The 12,580-nt window shown below is 39.8% G+C and overlaps 1 long non-coding RNA gene across 8 annotated transcripts in view; it reads right to left on the minus strand.

The window, feature by feature from the left end:
* Positions 1 to 12,580, minus strand: part of LOC147757479 (uncharacterized) — a 106,873-nt gene that overhangs the window by 44,581 nt on the left and 49,712 nt on the right. For 2 of the 8 annotated variants that reach the window (XR_015321655.1, XR_015321650.1), the window contains exons 2-4: positions 10,932 to 10,998; positions 5,723 to 6,101; positions 3,926 to 4,044 (exon numbers count right to left, since the gene is read on the minus strand). This is a non-coding gene — a long non-coding RNA (uncharacterized LOC147757479). Of the gene's footprint in view, positions 1 to 3,906; positions 4,045 to 5,722; positions 6,102 to 8,830; positions 9,704 to 10,931; positions 10,999 to 12,580 lie in introns of those variants that run through there. The other 6 variants (XR_015321654.1, XR_015321652.1, XR_015321657.1 and 3 more) reach the window with 3 other exon arrangements.

The following is a 12,580-nucleotide window of genomic DNA, read 5'->3' on the forward strand; positions in this document are numbered from 1 at the left end:
GGCCTACTAGTGATCTTCCGGCAAGTTGTTATGACGTTTTCAGTACAGCGCCTTTGAACGAATAACATCACGGAAAAAAAAAGACGTTCTCGGAATTTTTTTATTCATATAAGTTAAGGTAAACACAATCCCAATCAGGCTATAGCCATTCTAGATGATAAAAGGATACGGGCCGGAATTTAATAAGCCAATAAAAAAAAAAAAAGAAATAATGAATGCCCGAATAAATAGCTATGTTGCGTTTACGATCTTTTCTGGCAAAAATCACAACTGTGCCTTCATCTGGCATGCTTCTCATACAAATTCTTGTGCCTTACAGAACTACGCAGCTATACGTTCTTTTTGCCCACTCCGATGACATTAGTGCAGGAGAAGTAAATACTTCGAGGCCAAAAATATCCAAGATATTGATTCTTTACTAACTGCACGTACTTTAATCCCAAATTGCACATGTCCTTTGCAGTTGCAGAGACGGTTTTCGGTCTTCAACTGCACAACAGTAAAAAAAATTGAGTTCAACTCTTTTCTTAGATTTCGTCAATAACTTCAAACCTCTTTTCCTTAGGTGTTTTTTAAGCTATAGAAAGCGAATTAGGGCATAAAGGACCGGATTTTTCTGTAAGAAAACGCGGCACGGATAGCTACATATGTCTAGCCTGCTACGTCGTTTTGGACAGTCAACGATTTACTCTTCTTTAGTTCAAACCTACTCTAGCAAACAGCATCATGCAATCTTCTCAAAATACCTTGACAATACTAATCGATGATAACAGAACCACTTGAATCTAAATCATAATATATAACTTATTTATAGTTGAAAAGGACGCTGAGAAAGAGGCTGGCTCTTTCAATAGGTCTTGCAGCTTTTTGCGGTCTAAGTCCTCTTTCGAAGCAATGCTTTGATTACTGTGCTTTTGTCTCCAGCCACGTTTCGTTGGCTGTGTAAACTTGATGAAGCAGTTGGGGTTCAGGTGGCAATAAAGTTAGGCTTAAAGCGCTCCAATTTTTCGCGGAGCCGTTGATACCAGTCGCACATTCGAGGTCAACTTATTATCCAGTTCCTAATAGCCTATTGCAGTGTCGGTACCACGCGCGAGAACCTGATTTTCTTTTGACCACAGGATATCCTTTTCCAAAACGCGAAATTCTGCCAAAAATCACTTACCTCAAAGCGCTTACTAAATACAGTGCATACATTCGAATGTTTTGAAATATGGCTTGTACGAAGCAGGCAAGCAAGCGAGCGAGCGAGCGTGTCTTCAGAGACACAGCCACGAGTCCTTATTTTGTCTGGAAAACCGCGCGTCTTCAGTAGTACACATGTGATATATTGATCACTTTCAAAGTATGTGAATTACTATAACGTTTACCGATATTCCGTAAAATTTTACCGTTAACTATATTGGTTTTTGTCTTTTTTCGAAAATGTCGCTAACTAGATCTAGTCGGGGATTCGACACATTCTGTTGTGGTACGTAATTGAAAGTTTTGATCGAAGGTGGAACTTTTTTGTTTTCTGTTCTGATACCGTTGTTTGAGTGCTCATTTTATAAATCAACTTAACTCCAAAAGGAATGCGCTGTAAAAAAGAAATTTCCTATGGTTCAGGTCAAAACGTGTTTCTATTAATACTAATTCATAGATGGCTGATGGCTAAGAAAGATATGGGACTTCTATTGTATGAGAGCTAACTATCGTACTTGGCATACATAACAAAATTAGTGGTGTAAACTATGCGACCCCTACAATGTGCAGATGTCATAAAAACTACCATATGTTATCTAGTTGCGCATATCGGTACGCTGCATTTAAATAGATACATTAACGTTTCGAACCAGTATATCGAATAGCAGGCCCCTGCTAGCATGAACTTACGCTGACTTTTAAACTTAAACCGCTTCACGTATTCTAAGGTTTAGTGGGCACCATAATAAAGATCGATGTGATGCGCTTACGCTAGGTATGCCCTCACATGTGGGGTCTGTTAGGAAAAGGCCAAAAACTAGCAGTCTGAATAAAGCTAAAAATTTAACAAAAAAAAAAAAAGTAGCAAAATCTACCCTCGACTAAATACTGAAGTGATACACGCTTAAAACTGGACTTTTTTTTTTGTAATAGATTTCTGATTCGATGCAATTCAGCGATATCGAGGTCCGCAATAGAAGAAAGAACGGTCAGCTACGGAATGGAGTTTCTTCAGTATGATTTATTCCGTCACTGGATTGATCGGAAAACAAAGAGAAAATTAGCCAACAACTGGATTCGATTTTTTTTTTTTTTTAATTTAATGCCTCCTTTGGCGACTGCCATTGTGTTTGGCTTTTGGGCTGACAGACTTATTCATCAAGCCATTGGTTATATTTAGTTTATAACGTACACTGTTTAAAATGATAGAAAATAGAATTGGATTTGAATAACACAGGCCCTGTGTTATTTGTCCGTCTTAAAAATAGTGATTAACGTAAAAAAGTGGTGTAAACGAAATCTTGTCCGGCTCGACCGGGTGTTTGCCTTCTTTAGTTTAACTTTCGTACTATGTTTTTTTTTCTGTTGCTCAACATATGTGTCCCGTTGAGACATCCCATGTGTTATTTATGCGACCTAAATGATAATAAACTAACTGATCGTCGTTAAGATCACTTAGAAACCGTCAAAAAGCAAAATATTTCCTTCTCGAATTTTAAACCTGTTCTCATTGAAAAAAAAACAGAGCATAATTTGACGTTTTTTTTATTAGGGTAGGTTCACTCCTATGTTTGCTGACATCACAAAATCTTTACCAGTATTAAATGATAACTATAGTGCTTAGGCCTTTCAATAAAACTTAAATAAATGGTGATTATTCTGTTGTATTTTAAAAAAGTCACAAATGATGCTTTGCATGCAAAGTGCTTCTTATAATCTATGTAAATAATTTAAGAGATCCTGCCCAGCGATACGGTATTTTCATATTACACGCAAACACCGTATGGTTTAGTACGCGAACAAGCCTCGTGCAGTCAACGTTAGTGCTCGCCATCTACGCCATGAACATACACTAAGAAATAATATCTCACAATACGTACTTCTCACTCCACGTTCAAATGTCACGTCAGCTCGGAAGGTCCTGGTTTTGCATTTGTTCTTGCTGTTTCCCCAGTACGTGCATGCATACTAATTACGAATAGCACACCTACCGGCTTCTTCAGTCCATTCAGCAGTGGTTCACAGCTTTGCTACCCTTTCTGGCTCCTCGCCAAGGAGCACCGATGTCGTCTCTGTTATGTTTACTCGTCGCCATATATCAATGTATCATGTCGATTCTTTACGTGTTAACGCTTCCCCAGCGTTGTCAATATTCACATTTGTCGCCACCATCGTCGCTGTTGTCCTGTACGAGGCGAGAGACAACGGGAGCCTTCGAGCGGGCTCTGCGAACACGTCGCTGCCTGGCCGCCTCTTGGGCTTTGTCTAACGGCGAATGGGATCGGGGGGCAAAGAACGACAAAGCCAGGGAGTTCCAACGGATAAACGTGAACTTGCAAATCAAATTTCGTTGTATTGGGCTGATTCAATTTTGCTTTGTCGCTGCTACCACTGCAAACCGTTCGTTGTACAATCATCGTCTCTTATAGTAGTTGCGCCAGGAAGAAAGTGATGCAAAAAAGAAGTAGCGACCAGAAAAGCTGAATTTAGCTACTTCCGGAGTACAACAGAGTCTCTTGCGAACCAAACCAATGGATGCAGCTACGGATGGGTGTGTGCCGGCCGGCTGTCCTATCTGATCCTATCGTCAGCATTGAGCAAACGCACACAACTATAACGTGCATTTGCTGACAAAATTCGAATCCCAACAGCAGTAGCGAGCGAGCCGCTGCTGCTGAAGTAGCAACGAATATAGCTTGAATCAAAGTTATTATTTGTTGCCCGCACAGAGCTCTGTAGACAGGTAGGTTTATTGCAATAACCCTCGTCGTCGATTCATAGCAATTACTTCGTTGTTGAAGAGATCTGGATAAACTAACCGTGTTGAATCCCTGATTCCCGTGCTCAGCGTTATGTGATCTGTACAATATTCAATAAAAATAAAGTCATTAAAAATAGCCACAACTAGACAGATCTTCTTCCATCAGCGACATCCATGGATCACGGTCGTTTCCGCCCAAGTAGGTTATAACTTTAGGAAGTCAGCGAATATGTTCATATTGATAAAATCTACAAACAACCTCATTTTTTTTCTATATAGTTTTCAGGTGGACATTAACGGTGGGTGCTGACATTAGATGATCCGATGTGGAATTTTCACTGGTACGCTGTGCCAGAGCCTCTAGTTAATTGAAACCAATAATGCCGCCCCGAATTCTGCTAACATGCTAATTATAGCATACAACTTGTGCGAAACGAGAATGTTATTATTATTATTAACAGATAACTATTGTTAGCGAAAAACGATTTAACTTATCTGCTTTTATCTACAGCGTTTAGGAAAATCTTTACTTAAAAGAAGAAAAAATATGCCTTTCTGTTTTCTTTCTCTGTCACAGAGTACCTGTTTTGAGGTAAATATCCCGCACTATGTATGTATGTATAGTAACAGCAAAAAGAAACAACGCTATAATAATGATTTTTTCTTATTATACGAATCATGATGTATATAGTAAAATCCTGCAATAAGGCACACATTCAGAAAGATAAATTATCTTTGCTCATTATGCAGTCAAGTTTCGGTTTTGAAAAGGGATCTGAACGTGGTTTTCGCGTATTTAGCAATTTATCGCTCTTTCGTAAAATACGCACTTCGTTCTATAGCATTATTATGGAAACGGTCTTTTTCCGCTTTGTTCGTTGTGAAACCCGTTCAATAAGACGAGGTCCTAGAAGGAACTGCACCAGAAGTTGGACATCAGTAACTTAGATGAACATACTATTGGCTGTGTATAAGACGCAGCAAGTGTAGGAAAGTACGACACAGGCAAATGTAGACGACGATAAACGAAATTGAAATTCTGGCTATATGAATACTGATAGACAGTGGTCCTACTTCGACGACGCAAGCTACTAGCTTTGGGAGGAAGGACGTTTTTTTTGATAGAGTAGAGTGGAATCGCTTATAGACTCTCAGTACTTTTCCAGAGAATGTACCAGGTTAGGTCTCGGTTCAGGCCAATAAGAAGCTGCGATAAACAGGGCGATGAATAGCAAGAGTTGGCCGTATATTAACTTCAAGACGGGAGTACATTTAGTACAGTTGCCCTATTTATTTCATAGGTACTTGATTTTATTCTCGTAACCACCTTATATGGTGTATGGCGTCCATATGTAGAGGTTTATACATATATACGAATTTGGTTATAATTACCGCTACGATATGACTTTATATTCTTCAACTTGAATTTGAACTTGTCGTTTAATACTACATGAAACTACTATAGCAATATCACTATTTTTTTTTGTCTTATAGAAGATGCTTTATGACCGTTTGGCTTATAGGATTATTACAAATATACCTTAGTCATATTTTTCGTGATAGTAACTAAGGTAATTCTATGATATATCAAAAAATAGTTTAAAGTGATACCCACCGTATCTTGTTCGGTAATTCTTGTAATTAATTAAGTGACACAAACTTAGTCCAAGCTATATTAAATTAGACAATTACCCTTTTTACTATTAATTTACCGACTGCATCGAAAATATAACCGCCATTGAGCGATCATGCATATATCTATTTGACGAAAGTTACCTTTTACCCTTTTCCTTTTCTTCGTCTGCTGGCTTTCTAGCCACAATGCTGTGCTTACGCGACGTGTTCAGTGAGTTTTTTCATCTCTTTCTGTGCTTTTCACCCATTGACATATATATAGACCGAACGACCGAAAACAGGGAGCCTGTTTGACGTTGCAAACGTCGGAAGCGGAAATCTCATCATCAGGCATGAAACGGTAAGCAGCGGTTGTCCGTCTGGTTCTTTGCCATTGACAGTTTTAGCGTAGTAGCAAGGATAATAAGAAAGCTCGCACAGGGGGCAGACAGAAAGGCGTAACAGAGCGACAGAACGAATGGGGCAGAGCCAACCGGAGAAGTTGTCACATTGAGAGCACAACAGTTAATCAAGCGCCCGCCTGAAAAGGTATTTAGTAGTAAGTGCACGTGATTTGCCTGGATAACTTGTTCCACTGACAAAAGTTTCATTTCGACTCAGAGAAGACTCGATGGATTGTACGCCCGTACAATATACTGTAAGGTTTGGAAATTAGTTCACAAGTAGTCTGGCCAATAGCGAGACGTTGTATGCTAAACTAATTTGACAGCTCCTGTACCAAACACACACACATATATATATATATATATATATATATATATATATATATGTGTATTTCTAAATTGCTTTCTTCTCATCTGTTTTTTGTTGAATTAAAGCGCTCCGTATGTTAACCACCGATACCCAAAGATGTTATGGGGTTTCACATATGGAACGTCAGTTTCGTGACTCAGGTAATTTCATAAAGGAAACATCTTGTAAATGAAAATTGTACAACTTGAGCTGCTTTATTTGGCGTTGCAAGCATAGTACGGGAATGATAAAAAAAACTTGCAAAAATTTCATACTATTTCTTAAAGTGGTGCTATGAAAACTGTTCTAAAAATTGTGTTTTATCAATGAATTTAAAATTTAACATGCTTACTATTTAAAACTATGGTAAACTTTATCAATATAATATGTAAGCATTTTAACTTGTGCGATTAGAGAGGCCTAGTTTGAGCTGCATTTTGTAAATAAAAGCACAAAATTCAAATACCGAATAACACGGCCACGATATTTTCGTGGATACTGTATCAATATATAATTGAGGACAACGTGAGCAGGCTTTTTATAGTAAAAGTTCATTTCAAATCGTGTCTTTCAGACCTTTCAGGGTGAATTCAGAAAGAGCAAAATTTAGCATAAAATCTTACTTAGTGTACTATGCTTATGCCAATACATCTGTGCCCCTATAGATGCGTTCTCATGCCCATAAAAAGCAAGAAGAATTCTCGGTCCTCAAAGAAAATTGTGCTTGACATGCACGGCCGAATGAAGAACGACGTTGAAAGGTCAACTTTTACCCTACGCATTTCCCTACTTGTAGTGAGTGGGTCTCCTTAGACATGACGCAGATCCGACGAAACCATCAAAATAAGGCAGAAAAGGCCGACATGCTACATCCGCTGATTGCGGCGTAACCGTACGACAAAAACGTCGCTTCGTCGACGGCAACGAAGCGACCAATGAGCGGGGACTCCAACTGAAAGCGGAGCGCTAGGGATACTTTTGAAGTCGACTGGAGTGCGCTCAACTAAATATAGCCTTGTTCCACAATCTTACAGAGGCAATCTCTCAGCGTAGCAAAAAAAAAGGTCGGAAGCAGCAGCAGCAGCCACAGTCAACACGTGGACGTAGTGCGATATGAAGAAATGGCGTGCATCGAATGATTATGGTAACGACAAACAGAATATGCCTATTGCACTGAGAAGAATTGCGAGCGATTAAGCAAAGGGACTAAGCGAAATAGCCATCCTCACAGATGCTCTTTAGCTTTCTCCGGGCTTCTTCAGTATGGTTGTTAAATCGGCGCTGTTAGACTTCTTAGGAATCGATTAATATTGATTACATTTTGGAAAAATATGACTGTTAACGTTACTATAAGCGCATACTGCGGATGTACCCGTCATCGATCATGTAATTCATGAGGTGTTTCGAAATGTCCTAAAGAAGACTTTTTGAGGTTTTCTAAAATGTGACGGCTCACGGTTGTTATATGTACTTTCTTTACTTAGCCATATACGTTGCATAATATAGGCCGGTGACAGGATCCAGAATTAGCGGCCCCAAGTTTAAGTTAAGTAAGTTGTGACGGTTAAGCCAATCAAAGGCTTAACCGTCAGAACTAACTTCTTCCGACATCTGGTGCCTAACTAAAATCCCTTAAATGATACCTGTGTATCGACGTGGTATATAGCGTTTGTATTACATAGATTAAAATATACACAAAACCCGCAAATATATATGTATACGAAGGTAATGGGCATTCTGTAGTACGTTCGCATGTTGTTAGATGTCTATGCCGTGACTAGATTTTTAGTCGAAAAAGGCCAATAGTACCTGTTAGAACAGTCAACAAACGCAGTCTTTCGCGGCAATTAGGGGTCTTGCTCATCGGTCCGGCAACAGTGAGTTCTGTGTTAATGCAAATTTTGATCCCGGCATTGGAAAAATGAAAATAGAGCATATTCTATTTGTTCTTATTCGACGAAGGCTTCACAAAACGATGGTAGAAAAAAAGGCAGTCGAGAGTAGTGTGGGTTGCATCAAAAATTTAAGATGCAGCGTCCTAACAGTGCACCGGCCCATCTTTGAGATGTGTGCGTCCTAACAATGTCCCGCAAGAAGACGAGGCATTCTTATATTAGGAACGGCTAGGTTTTTTTTTGTCGTACAAGTTCTCAATTCATATTCTAGCCAGTTGCGCTGGTAGTAGGCTTCCTTCATGATATATTCGTCAGATTTCAAAGACTCATAATGAATGACACCCTTGCTGGTTCATCAAATATTTAATAATAAAAAAATAATAATTTATGTTGCGTTTCCACTTTAAATGTTGGCTGTGCTGAGACAAGCTCATTTTCTATTAACTGGAAAACTGAATTGCTTCCATGGGGCTTCTCTCTTCGCAAAGAGTTCAACCACAACGAACAGCAGCCCCTATAGACAGCTGATGTAACTGAGGGTTTGCCGACGATAGCAAAACTTGAGAAGAAAAAAAAAAACTTTCTACAGTACTTTTAGTATCAGTTAGTTGTTGTTTGCTAAACTCAGCAATCACACTTAGAATAATCGTATGTTATTCGAAGGAAGTTCAGGACCCGACATACTGCTTACTATGCACACCACCGAGTGTGATAAAAAAAAAAAGATCCACAGAAAGTTCTGTCGTACCTTGACTCTACCCGGCTTAAGTCGAACTTTTTCCTAAACGAATTATGCGACAAAGCAACAATAGCCAATTCTAAATTCACTCAGCATAACCTAATACTTTGGCCAGCGTCTGAAGTAAACTCTTCAGCCCTCGATTTTACTGCGTCATGTCCTACAGCGATTTATCTTCTTGAGATTGCTCCGCTCATAAGAAAGTCATCACTCAAGTATTACCTTTTGTAAATCAGTATAAAATTTAGCATATTAATCATAATAGATTTTAATCCAGTGGCATGCACACCCATAAACAGATACTATTGTTATGGTGCGAACACGCACAAAAGAGCATACGCAAATCTATATCCGGTGAGATATCTAATACAATTTCGCAATTTAATAACATCATAATTATATTCAGTGCGAGCTCGATCGATGTTGGAGTTGAAAATTTAACGGCCGAATCTGCCGAAGAACGAAAGACTGCAACGAGCCATACATGAAGAAATTCCCCGTCTCCTACACGGGGCTCAATAGCGCATGTTGACGAGCGACGAAAGATAGAGGTCACGTCCTATATCCCGCGGTTCAGCAACCGTCCCATATAGGTTCCATTACATTCGCGCCCCTCGAACCCGAGCTTGTCCTCGTAGCTAGTTTAGGGTTCTTTTTTCTGCTTTCTTCTGCCCACAATTTCCTCCTCTTTCTTATTCATCTCTTTTGCGAATTCTCCTCGATGAGTTCTCTTGCGTTGCTTCCCGGCCTGCCTTACTACCGTGTCAGCAAGTTGAATAATACTTTCATTAGTGTTTAACGCTGTCGTTAAATTATATGTCATAGATTGAAATTGCGACTAAGTTGTGTGCAGTTCATTATCATCGGTTGCTCGTCAGCCGCAGGTCGCTCGGGGGGCAGAGCGATCACGTGCAAATCGTATGAGCTCCTTTGAGTTCTGCTAGATAACAGGGTGCAGATCGATTTGGAAATTGGTAATAATTGAGCACGCCAAACAGCAAAGCGGTAAGACGAAGGGAGGCAGGCAATTTGTCGAAGCGTCCTTATCGAACATGCTTCCTCAAGAAATGATAACTATGTATTTATTCCAACTGTGACAGACCGGGCGGCAAAATATTCTTAGGATAACAGTATAGGTCAGCGTGCCTTATGAGGCCGCTGTCCTGACAAAATATCTGAAGGAGTTCATGTGCATTTTGCTAATACGTTAGCATATTACTAAATGGCATTAAGCTTCTAATTGAAAACATCCAGAGATCGTTAGTTCGGGTCCCGCAAACACAAATACATATATGTGTCTGCATAACCCGTACATATATTGTAATGATGGCTTTCGTCATTAAGCTAATTATTTAATGGATCAGATTTCCAGTTTCGATGCATTCACGACTGAATTAAAAAATAGGAAGCCGAAAAAAAATTTGCTGGGCAAAAGTGCCTAATGATAATTCTTTTTGGCATAACCATTGCGCCTATGTTATTTCGGTGCCATCTTCTAGTACCGCTTTGTCATTCCTGTGTATTCTGCTCTCTACCATTGTCATCTATTGCTTCACTGATCTTCTGTATTCTTAGTACGATCCAACTGCAGCCACCGTTTGCATCCTCCCCATTACCCTTTAACCCCCGTTCCTCCCACGGATGTAGTCTCTCTATTTCCTTCATAATAGCCTTATAGAACTGGCCTTAAGAGCACCACAGTAGTATTAGCCCTCCTTCACTCGTTGGAACACCCAATCAGCTGGTTCCTTCGCGTTCAGTTTTTAATATTTTGTTACTATAGCTTTGAACGTTCCTGCTATAGCGTTCTCACACTCGGCTAATTCCTGTCTCATTTTCTTACTGCTTCCCTGTCCGCTTACGATACTTTATTACGCTCTCTTTCAACGACACAATATATTACTCCTTTCTTCTAAAAATAAATAATTACTGCTTTTCCGCAAAAGCCTAGCCATAACTAGGTGAGACCTATTTTTTTTCTTACCCATGAAGTCATAATTCCTCGTCGTCATCCTTGTCTGAACAGAGTCTTGCCACTTATTGAACATCACCTGCGAATTATCAATATTACACTAGTAATAATTATTAAATATGCATTTTTGCCCTTACTAAGGTTTGCTACATGATAGAACACGAGAGCCCCTCAATTTCTGGCAAGGGTATTATTAATTATTACATATAAACTCGAGCGTATTCCAAAGCGGTATAAGAGTGTGTATGGCTTGAGTACACAGCAGAGGTGTATATTGTCTAGCCGATGGAGGCGGGAAGCGGTTTGCTCAAGGATTTAAGCTACAAGTACAAATCAATCGTTAGGTCTCACTTGCGAGCACATGCCTAGTACTCAGGATCATTGCTTTATAATCTAGAAGCCATTTATGAATAGAATATGGGGTATTCAGGAACGAAACAATATGCGGGTGCTATACCGAATACGATAATAGACTCTGTATAAAAACGCAGATATACTGGAGATAATTGGCGCAGAGCTAGTTTGCTTGCCGACTCACTATTCACAACGGGTTAAAAGGGTATGTTCCATAAAGATGCAATCACCAGTGGTCGCGGCATAAATAGGATTCGGAACCTCATCTAAAGACCTAAGCCGAACGGCTCTACCGGGTGTCCCGCACTAGAGGCTTTCTACTGTCGTCTCTATCGTCCCCGATCAGGAAGGTTCATTGACACAGAGGCTCAACACTTCCGTTGCCCTGCGAGTGCACCTGATTGGTGACGGAAGTCACTCAGACCCCCTCTTTAAAATGAGTGCTCAACAGGTGGCGAGGTGCCAGAAGCTCTCGAACCTAATTTATTTCCAAACAAAGCAAGTGACCATCACGAATAGTACGTATGCTTATAGTTTGCAGTGTGCGGATACCTCATAGACCTCTGCTCCTTTTCTTCCTTTTCCCTCCTGCTTAGCCTCTGCTTGTGTGTTGATACGTGCCTGCATGCCAGCCTAGTATGGCCGTGTATATTAATACATAATAGTTAGCGTCGGTAGAAAAATGTCGGACTAATGTTCGGCCAAATTTCAACGAAAGGGATGTGTATTCTGATGGATGCGTGCCAAAATAGAAAAATAAACGCTCAAACCGAAGTACTGCCTATACTCTGAAGGTCACGATGAAGACCTGTATCAGAAAAGAGGTACGAAAAAGGTCACGAGAGCGTGCGAGAGAGCGCGGAAATAATGAAAAAAATAGCGTCGTTGATTTCCGCTAATGTTGGAATTTCGAAACATGTTCACCTGTCTACCACGAAAATAACAATTTAGCTTATCTAAAGCGTTTTAACAGAATCAGATGGTAAATGGCACATACGAGTCCATAAAAAGATATAATAGACCTTATTTTGTTTCGCAAGGCGTGGTGTGTCCTTCGCTGTCAGGAAACGAACGACGCAGGTTGCTGTTTTTATAAATAAAACGTGTTTGGAAATTACATCGTTACTATCTAGCATTTTTTTTTTTTCACAAATAAAACATATTAAGACTTTTGCAATAGGCCGAAAAAGCTTCCGATTTGGGCATAGTAATTACTAGTCGCCTAATAGCACGTAACAATTATGCTAAGTTCCTTCAGCTCAGACGAATGGTTGGTTTCGCCCTTACCACAGATAACAATTTCGGTA

Source organism: Varroa destructor, unplaced genomic scaffold (genome assembly GCF_002443255.2).
Source record: "Varroa destructor unplaced genomic scaffold, Vdes_3.0 BEIS01000002.1, whole genome shotgun sequence".
NCBI lineage: Eukaryota > Metazoa > Arthropoda > Arachnida > Mesostigmata > Varroidae > Varroa > Varroa destructor.